The sequence below is a fragment of the Phoca vitulina genome, unplaced genomic scaffold (genome assembly GCF_004348235.1).
Source record: "Phoca vitulina isolate PV1807 unplaced genomic scaffold, GSC_HSeal_1.0 scaffold11, whole genome shotgun sequence".
NCBI classification, from domain to species: domain Eukaryota; kingdom Metazoa; phylum Chordata; class Mammalia; order Carnivora; family Phocidae; genus Phoca; species Phoca vitulina.
Window position 1 is genome coordinate 15398755 of NW_022589714.1, and position 11497 is coordinate 15410251.

Genomic DNA, 11497 nt, shown 5'->3' on the forward strand with positions numbered 1-11497 from the left:
ACTGCACACGTGTGGGCACACTGTCTTTCTAAAATAAACAATTAAATCTTAAAAAAAAAAAAGAAAGCAACACCTTCATTATTTTAAAATAAGAAATGCACACAGCTAACAAAATAACTACGAAATCATCTCTAATTCTACCACTTAATATTCTGGTGAACATTTGTCCAGATTTTATATTTGTACACACACACACAAACACATGTTCCAAAATGGGATTATAAAGTATACATACTGTCTTTAATATTGTTACTTATTATTGACATGTTTCTATGCCAAACACAAATAAACAAGATATAACTATATTTTTTAAAACTTTTTAGTATTCCAACCCATTAAATGCATCATGATTTACTGAACACTGCCTCATTGTCTAACATTTAAATTGTTCTCAATATTTCACTATTACATGCAACATTGTAATTAACATACTTACACACACATTTTGGACATTTTTCTGATCATTTATTTCTGAGGGATAAATTCTAGGAGTGGAATTACTGAATCTTATTAGAGAAAAATAATATTAATTTATACTGCCAAATTCTTCCCCTCTCCAAAAATAACCACACCAATTTTCTTTCCAACCAGAAACATCTTAAATTCTGGGTTTAAAACTATTAATTTACATTCTTTTGGAATATAACATACTCCCAATTTTGAAGCTGCCCAGGTGAATATTTTAGCGGTTTAAAATTGTGATTCTTTTTTTTTCTTATGTTCAGACAACATCATAAGCTTTTGATGTAGTGTTCAATGATTCATTAGTTGCATCTAACACTCAGGGCTCATCACCACAAAAATTGTGATTCTTAAACTGTTCTGATTTGTTCTCTTCAGGACCAAGGACCTAGAGGAAGAGGCTTAGGGAAGGGGACTGTCATTTTTTTTCTTTTTAAAGGTTTGAATTAAAACAGAGCTTTAGCTTTCATGGATTTGTATACAACTACTTCTGAGAAAGATTTAATAAAAGAGTTCAAAACCTTTGGTTAAAAATACTTTTTCTCACAGTGCCAAGGAGAAAAAGAGAGTTATTATTCTATATTGCTGTCTAACAAATAGCTCTCAGAAGAGTACACTTCACTATGATTTTAGGATAAAAGAAAAATTGCTCTAAAGGTATCTGACTATACATTTGAACGGTCTTTAATGAGCTGTCATTTGTTTTTTTTTTAAAGATTTTATATATTTATTTGAGAGAGAGAGAGAGAGCACATGAGCGGGTGTCAGGGAGAGGGAGCAGCTGACTGAGCAAGGAGCCTGATGCGGGACTTGATCCCAGGACTCCGAGATTATGACCTGAGTTGAAGGCAGACGCTTAACCAACTGAGCCACCCAGGTGCCCCAACGGGCTGTCATTTGTACAGACAGGTATATAAATAAAGGCAATATCAGCAATTTAACCAGTAATTAAATTTTATTAAGGCAAAAAAAAAAACCACTGGGTCTATATACTAAGCAAATGAGATTGTTTTAGCAGTTCTCATCATTGTAGTTTTGTTAATATTAATAAGATAATGGAAAACATGAAATTGAATAGTTTCATTGCAAAGGCATAAAAGACTCTATCATGGTGAAGCATTTTAAAGTATGACTTTCACAGAGATGGAGGCACGGACAAGACAACAAAGGAAGGACACATTTGCTTTCTCCGTATACAGGAACAGGAACGAGCAGGTTGAGTGTTAAGGAGCCTGAGAGAATTGACAGAACAGGAAAATCAAGCAGAAATAAACACCCAAGCCATAAGATATGAGGTCATTCCTGGAGGTCTAATAGAAAACCAGAGGCTCGGGGTATTCGATGCAGCCCCAGGAACTGGGACAGTCACACCAGCATTCAATCTGCCACTTGCATGAGAGTCTAGCAGGGGACAGTCTCAGAAAGACTGAAATGGGCACTCTGGGACACATATGGACAGAGCTGGGGAGAATCACATTTTTAGGGACCATAAGAAACACTCCGCTTCCTGTTTAAGCTTAGCTTAATGTTTAGAGCCATGAGGAATTTGTTTGGAAAAGGAAAAGAAGAAAGTAGCCCCATTGTTGGAAAGGGAGGTATAAAACAAACAGCTTTGTGGTCTCTAGACTGTGAAAATAGCCCTAGAAATATTTCATTTGTGTTCAACAATGGAACACTCAACATAGCATAAAACATAATGTGATAATAGAACAGAACAGAACATAGAACCGAAATTCCTATATTTGCCAAATCAAGCCTCTAATTTAGTAAAACTATTCAAAAATCAACAGAGAAAAATGATCAGCCCCTACACAAACTTGGCTCCACAGTCTGGCAATTCCTTACCCTCTCTAGATCTTAATTTTCTCACTATAAAACTAGAGAGTTGGATGTCTAAAAAATCTTCCAATTCCATAATTATCTAATTCTACAATTATTAGAATCAAGTAAAGTAAAATTAGAAACTTTTTTCCTCACAGAATTACTTTAAGCTCCATGAAAGGAAACGTGTTTCCCATATAGCTTCTGGAACTAGAATCAGTCCCAACTTCATCCCCCCCCCCCCCCCCTTAGGCTCAGCCACCAGCAGCTGCCAAAGCTGCAGAAAGTGGCCCGGCTCCAAGGGGCTCTTTTCCTTCTAGCACAGGAGTAAGAATACTCAAGAGCATCTGGAAAGTCTGGTTAATGTTGCAGTCACTTCCCAGGGTCTCATGCTGCTTCCTCATGGTAGCTAATGATAGCAACAGAATAATGTCCAGGATATTTTCCCCATCACATCCTGGGCTTCACCTGCTCTAATGGTGTGACTGGGAAATGTTTGCTTGAGGACTTAAGTGGCAGGTGACAGGTGGTGATGCTGTTTACCACATAAACATCTTTTAACGGTTAAAAAAAAAAAATAGTAATAATAATGCCTAAGCTCAATCCGGGAAGAAATGTTCCATGCTAACACTTCCTTTAAGAAAAGCAAATATTTGGTTAGCAACTGAATTATAAATGTGCCATCCAGTCTGCATCCATATGCTTAGCAACTTGTAACATTTATTCAAACCAGGCTCTTACAATCTTTGTGTAGACTACTAAAGAGATCCATTTTCCTGAAAATTGAAAGTCACTGACTTAGAAATGATTCAATCATTGTGTAGCTGAAGGGAATCAAAAAGCAAGTCACTGGAGTGTTTGAGAAACACATTTTACTGGTTTGGAAAGAAGTTAGATCAACACTGCACCAGAAGTGATTTAAAGGGACTTTAAATCAATGCAGGAAAATGAAGGGGGCGCGCCTAGGTTGGATCCAAAAATGCTTCCTACTGACTTTCTCATTATTTCTGCAAAGCTGGCCATAAACACAAAAAATCATTTCTCAGCAAGGTTAGGAAGTAGGTGACATTTTAATACAGCCCTTCTCCATCCTCCTTTCTCTCTGGGTTCCTTTTGCTTTCTCTACCAGACTCTGCCCATGACATCTCTTATGTTCTTCTCTCATTTGTAAAAAATACAAGAAAGGATTTTATCAGCTCACTCACAAAAAGGTAGAAATGACAAATGAGGCACAATGGTTTCTCTGTTCCTTGCTCTCAACAGAAACAAAATCATTACCGAAGAGATAAAGGACAAATGGTAGGAAGGAGAGTTTACAAATAATAACTACGTAAGTAATTGCCTCCCTCTCTTAAGTATAAAATGTTCTTGTTAAATGGTGTCAGTAATGTGTTTGCCCACCACCCTGCTGGAAAATCAGAGGACAGTGACAGAAGTAACTTTAAAACCTAAAAGGAATCATTTCACTGCTAAAACGATCATAGTAAATCTTAAAGCAAAATTGTTAAAAAAGAGAAATTGGAGTTCACCCACTCTATCTACCACCCAGTGTTGTTGGGAAATCTACTGAGGTTAGTAACATTCCTTAAAACTCCAAAACAGTGATAAAATGTGAAGAATGCAGTGGCAATTAAGTTACATTCGTCATCTTATTGTCTCATACAAGAATTTATGTTTTTCTCAAAAACTTTTAATTGAATAAAATGACCAAAAAGTTATTTTAGTACAAGAATTTTCAGAATGACTCTTTCAAGGAAACAATTGCCAAGTCCCTCACCATTAAGCTGGTGTGAGTCTGGTCTCCATAGAGCAGCAACTAAACAATACAAACGAACACAGCTGCCAAGTCACGTGTCTGAGTTTACTCTCCAAGGAAAATACATAATTACATTGAACAGTCCGAATGCGTTGCTTTAGTTGTTGTGATTTATAGTTTTCTTTGGGTCATTGTTTTCCATAATTGTTCTTAAATTTCTTAGGGAACCCTTAATTATTTTTAGTGCATTAAAAAGTTGAAGGAAAATAAAATAATAACTATTTAATAAAGAAACACAGGAATTACCAAATGCCATCATTTTCCTCCATGTGTTTTACTGGAGTGTTTGATCTTATGTCCATTACCACTTGTACAAACATTTGCCCCTTTGCCAACACACCTGAATTTATTCCTTTTAAGCAATGCTTTTATCCCTGACAATCTATACAATAAAGTAGCATATCTTAAAGGTATTTCACTTTGATTTTCCCTTTTTAAAAAGTTATAAAAAGTTGCAAACTTAATTTTTATAAATCGATAGTGTTGTCTCATGGATTCCCATCATCATGTTAGGGATGCTTTCCTCAGGGGTGGGAAAGAACCCTAAACCCAAGACACCTAAAATAGTTTAGATCAAGAAGCACCTTTCCTTAAGAAGGTGGCAAATCACTATTATTTTATAGGAAAACTAAATAACTCTTTGCAGTGAATAACATTTTAATTCCAATACTGTACAGCAATTCAGTTCAATACTGAAAATGTTAATGATTGCTGAGGATGTTTGGTAAAAGAAAGGCTTTGTTTAAACAGAACAGAGCAATCTTTAGGGTTAAAAAAAAATGTTCTCATACAGTTTCCACACCTATCTTTTTTTTACTTTCTGGCCCCCTTCCATACAGCTTTACCACAGATGGTGAGGCCAGAGGGAAAATGCAAGGCTTTGGTTTTGCATTTGCAAGAGAAATGTACCCAAGTTAAAACTTCTGTCTCTTCTGCTACATTACCCAAAGTGGTCTTATCTTGACCCTAGAGCTAATTTATAAGCCCATAAGAGGGGAAAAGCCACATTTTTTTAAAACCCATGTAATAGAGTGGAATACAGAGAAAATTAAGAGAGAGGAAGATGGAATCAGCATGAATGATGGAAATAAGGATCATCTAACTACTAAATAACACATCTAACATCTAACTAACACAACTACCAGATTACTAAAATAGTATAGTGACCCTGGCAGAAGCTATTTTAAGTGTACACATTGAATTATTTAATGCATAATCACATCCCATATTCTAATTTTAACTACTAAGAAAGTGCATATTTAACACATGAAGAAATCCACTTACATATGAACTGAATTTTATCTATTCTGGACATGATTATTCTAATTATTTTTCATTTCCAAAAGCAATTATAAACCAGCACAAATTCTGGATAAATTAGTTCATTAAAAACAAAGACAGTTTAGGTGCTATAGCCGACACTATACTGCTCACGGAGTTCTGCCCCACCCCCCATGATTGAAGTTGACTGTGCCGTGTGACTAGCGCAGAAAAGTGCATTACTAATAGAAGGAACTCCCCAGCTTGTCCTACCTGTAAAGATGGCATTCCATCGGGGGAAAGATGGCGGAGGAGTAGGGGACCCTATTTCAACTGGTCCCCGGAATTGAGCTGGATAACTACCAGACCACTCTGAGCACCCACGAAACCAGCCTGAGATGTAAGAAGATCTGGATCTCTACAAACAGACTATCGCAGGCAGATGGTTTTGAGGTACAAAGCAGAGAGCTGTGATCCTGCGGGCAGATATCGGAGGATAAACGGCGGCAGGAGGGTGCCTGGCCGTGGGGATCCTACACCGCCAGTGAGTGACAGCCTCGCGCGCTGCGGACGGGGCACAGACTCGCAGACCGGTAGTGTCAGGAAAGAACTTTAGGGCAGCCCCCGGGGTGGAAAACCAGAGCGGCGGGGTCGCGCGCACGCGAACCGCAGCCCCCCACACAGAAACCGGAGCGACGGTCGCGCGCACGGGAACTGCAGCCTCCCAGATAGAAACCCGGTGCACCGGGGTCGCACCAGTGAACTGCAACCCCCGGGGGTGGAAACCCCAAGCAGCGGAGTCAGGTGTGCGCGAACTGGGAGCGGCTGGCGGTTTTAGAAGCACAAAGGGCAGAGACGTGCCCTGACCTGGAGGCAGGACTGGGAGCTCTGCGGAGGGGCGCACAACCCAGGACGCTGCAGTTTATAGCAGCAGGGACAGAAACGGAGACGGTGTGGCCTGGAGACCTCACTGAAGAACAGACTGCAGTCTCTCTGCTCTGAGGCAGAGGGTTGGAAACGGTCTCTTCTGCTCTGACTCGCGGAAGAGACACGGAAAGCCGCCAGGGAAAGGCACCAGAGAACAAAAGCCCCAAAGACTGATTCCCACTGAGCCCATCCCCCGCCACAGGGGCGCAGGGCAACTCCGCCCAAACAGGGCTGCCTGAGTAACAGCGCGGCAGGCCCCTCCCGCAGAAGACAGGCTGGGAAAACAAGAGGCCAGCAACCCTAAGGTCCCAAGAAAACAGGTGCATCTTGCTTGGGTTCTGGTCAATAATTTGGACTCTATACATTCCCTCAAACACCCATCAACAGAATGACTAGGAGGAGGAGCCCCCAAAACAGAAAAGACTCAGAGATTATGACTTATGCTGCAGATTTACAAATGGATGCAGACATAACCAAGATGTCAGAGATGGAATTCAGGCTAGCAATTGTGAAGACAATGGCTAGAATGGAGAAATCAATTAATGGCAACATAGAGTCTCTAAGGGCAGAAGTAAAAGGTGAATTGGCAGAACTTGAAAATGCTATCAATGAGATCCAATCCAATCTAGGTAATCTAACAGCTAGGGTAACTGAGACAGAAGAGAGAATAAGCGATCTGGAAGACAGTATAATAGATAAAAAGGGAAAAGAGGAGGCCAGGGAAAAACAACTCAGAATCCATGAAAATAGAATCAGAGAAATAAGTGACACCATGAGGCGTTCCAATGTCAGAATCATTGGAATCCCGGAGGGAGTGGAGAGAGAGAGAGGGCTAGAAGATGTATTTGAGCAAATCGTAGCTGAGAACTTCCCTAATCTGGGGAATGAAACAAACATTCGAGTCCTAGAGGCAGAGAGGACCCCTCCTAAGATCAAGGAAAACAGGCCAACACCCCGGCATGTAATAGTAAAACTTGCAAATCTTAGAACAAAGGAAACCATCTTAAGGGCAGTTAGGGGGAAGAGATTCCTTACGTACAGAGGGAGGAACATCAGAATAACGTCAGACCTATCCACAGAGACCTGGCAAGCCAGAAAGGCCTGGCAAGACATATTCAGGGTACTAAATGAGAAGAACATGCAGCCAAGAATACTTTATCCGGCAAGGCTTTCATTTAGAATGGATGGAGAGATGCAGAGCTTCCATGACCGGCAGAAGCTGAAAGAATATGTGACCACTAAGCCGGCCCTGCAAGAAATATTAAGGGGGGTTCTATAAAAGGAGAAAGACCCCAAGAGTGATCTACAACAGAAATTTACAGGGACAATCTATAAAAACAACATCTTCACAGGCAACATGATGACAATTAATTCATATCTTTCAATAATCACTCTCAACATGTATGGCCTAAATGCTCCCATAAAATGGCACAGGGTTGCAGATTGGATAAAAAGACAGGACCCATCCATATGCTGTCTACAAGAGACTCATTTTGAACCTAAAGATACATCCAGACTGAAAGTGAAGGGATGGAGATCCATCTTCCATGCCAGCGGACCTCAAAAGAAAGCTGAGGTAGCAATTGTTATATCAGACAAATTAGATTTTAAACTAAAGTCTGTAATAAGAGACACAGAAGGACACTATATCATTCTTAAAGGGTCTATCCAACAAGAAGATCTAACAATTGTAAATATCTATGCCCCCAACATGGGAGCAGCCATCTACATAAGCAAACTGTTAACCAAAATAAAGAGTCATATTGATAACAATACGTTAATTGTAGGAGACCTCAATACTCCACTCTCAGCAATGGACAGATCATCTAAGCAGAAAATCAACAAGGAAACAAGAGCTTTGAATGATACATTGGACCAGATGGACCTCATAGATATTTACAGAACATTCCACCCTAAAACAACAGAATACTCATTCTTCTCGAGCACACATGGAACTTTCTCCAGAATAGACCATATAGGGTCACAAATCAGGTCTCAACCGATACCAAAAGATTGAGATTATTTCCTGCATATTCTCAGACCACAATGCTCTAAAACTGGAACTCAATCACAAGAAAAAATTTGGCAGAAATTCAAACACTTGGAAGCTAAAGACCACTCTGCTCAAGAATGTTTGTGTCAACCAAGAAATCAAAGAAGAACTTAAACAATTCATGGAAATCAATGAGAACGAAAACACATCGGTCCAAAACCTATGGGATACTGCAAAGGCAGTCCTAAGGGGGAAATACATAGCCATCCAAGCCTCACTCAAAAAAATAGAAAAATCCCGAATTCACCAACTAACTCTACACCGTAAAGAACTAGAGAAAAAGCAACAAACGACGCCTAAGCCACGCATTAGAAGAGAAATAATTAAAATTAGAGCAGAAATCAATGAATTAGAAACCAGAAACACAGTAGATCAGATCAATGAAACTAGAAGTTGGTTCTTTGAAAGAATTAATAAGATCGATAAACCACTGGCCAGACTTATCCAAAAGAAGAGCGAAAGGACCCAAATTAATAAAATTATGAATGAAAGGGGAGAGATCATGACCAACACCAAGGAAATAGAAACAATTATTACAAATTATTATCAACAACTATATGCCAAGAAACTGAGCAATCTGGATGAAATGGAGGCCTTCCTGGAAACCTATAAACTGCCAAGACTGAAACAGGAAGAAATTGACAACCTGAATAGGCCAATAACCAGTAACGAGATTGAAGCAGTGATCAAAAACCTCCCAAAAAACAGAAGTCCAGGGCCTGATGGATTCCCTGGGAAATTCTACCAAACATTCAAAGAAGAAATAATACCTATTCTACTGAAGCTGTTTCAAAAAATAGAAACAGAAGGAAAACTTCCAAACTCATTCTATGAGGCCAGCATTACCTTAATCCCCAAACCAGGCAAAGACCCCATCAAAAAGGAGAATTTCAGACCGATATCCCTGATGAATATGGATTCCAAAATCCTCAACAAAATCCTAGCTAATAGGATCCAACAATACCTTAAAAGGATCATCCACCACGACCAAGTGGGATTTATCCCCGGGATGCAAGGGTGGTTCAACATTCGCAAATCAATCAATGTGATAGAACACATTAAAAGAGGAGGGAGAAGAACCATATGGTCCTCTCAGTTGATGCAGAAAAAGCATTTGACAAAATACAACATCCTTTCCTGATTAAAACTCTCCAGAATATAGGGTTAGAGGGAACATTCCTCAAGCTCATAAAATCCATCTATGAAAAACCCACAGCGAATATCATCCTCAATGGGAAAAAGCTGAGAGCCTTTCCCTTAAGATCAGGAACACGTCAAGGGTGCCCACTCTCACCACTGTTGTTCAACATAGTACTAGAAGTCCTAGCAACAGCAATCAGACAACAAAAAGAAATAAAAGGTATTCAAATTGGCAAAGAAGAAGTCAAACTCTCTCTTTTCGCAGACGACATGATACTTTATGTGGAAAACCCAAAAGACTCCACCCCCAAATTACTGGAACTCATCCAGCAATTCAGTAATGTGGCAGGATACAAAAGCAATGCACAGAAATCAGTTGCTTTCTTATACACTAACAACGCAACTGTAGAAAGAGAAATTAAAGAAATGATTCCATTTACAATAGCACCAAAAACCACAAGATACCTCGGAATAAACCTAACCAAAGAGGTAAAGGATCTATACTCTAGGAACTACAAAACACTCATGAAAGAAATTGAAGAAGACACAAAAAGATGGAAAAATATTCCATGCTCATGGATCGGAAGAATAAACATTGTTAAAATGTCTATGCTACCCAGAGCAGTCTATACCTTCAATGCCATCCCGATCAAAATTCCAATGACATTTTTCAAAGTGTTGGAACAAACAACCCCAAAATTTGTATGGAATCAGAAAAGACCCCGAATCGCCAAGGAGATGTTGAAAAAGAAAAACAAAGCTGGGGGCATCACGTTGCCCAATTTCAAGCTATATTACAAATCAGTGATCACCAAGACAGCATGGTACTGGCACAAAAACAGACATATAGACCAATGGAACAGAATATAGATATGGACCCTCAACTCTATGGTCAAATAATCTTTGGCAAAGCAGGAAAAAACATGCAATGGAAAAAAGACAGTCTCTTCAATAAATGGTGCTGGGAAAATTGGACAGCCACATGCAGAAGAATGAAACTCGACCATTCTCTAACACCACTCACAAAGATAAACTCAAAGTGGATGGAAGACCTCAATGTGAGACAGGAATCCATCAAAATCCTAGAGGAGAACATAGGCAGTAACCTCTTTGACATCGGCCACAGCAACTTCTTTCAAGATACATCTCCAAAAGCTAGTGAAACAAAAGCAAAAATGAACTTTTGGGACTTCATCAACATAAAAAGCTTCTGCACAGCAAAGGAAACAGTCAACAAAACCAAGAGGCAACCCACAGAATGGGAGAAGATATTTGCAAATGACACTACAGATAAAGGGCTGGTATCCAAAATCTATAAAGAACTTCTCAAACTCAACACCCAAAAAACAAATAATCAAGTCAAAAAGTGGGCAGAAGAGATGAACAGACACTTCTCTGAAGAAGACATACAAATGGCTAACAGACACATGAAAAAATGTTCATCATCATTAGCCATCAGGGAAATCCAAATCAAAACCACACTGAGATACCACCTTACACCAGTTAGAATGGCCAAAATGGACAGGGAAAGAAACAACAAATGTTGGAGAGGTTGTGGAGAAAGGGGAACCCTCTTACACTGTTGGTGGGAATGCAAGTTGGTACAGCCACTTTGGAAAACAGTTGGAGGTTCCTCAAAAATTTAAAAATAGAGCTACCCTATGACCCAGCAATTGCACTACTGGGTATTTACCCCAAAGACACAGATGTAGTGAAAAGAAGGGCCATATGCACCCCAATGTTCATAGCAGCAATGTCCGCAATAGCCAAACTGTGGAAAGAGCCGAGATGCCCTTCAACAGACGAATGGATAAAAAAGATGTGGTCCAGGGGCGCCTGGGTGGCTCAGTCGTTAAGCGTCTGCCTTCGGCTCAGGTCATGATCCCGGAGTCCTGGGATCGAGCCCCGCATCGGGCTCCCTGCTCCGCGGGAAGCCTGCTTCTCCCTCTCCCACTCCCCCTGCTTGTGTTCCGGCTCTCGCTAACTCTCTCTCTGTCAAATAAATAAATAAAATCTTT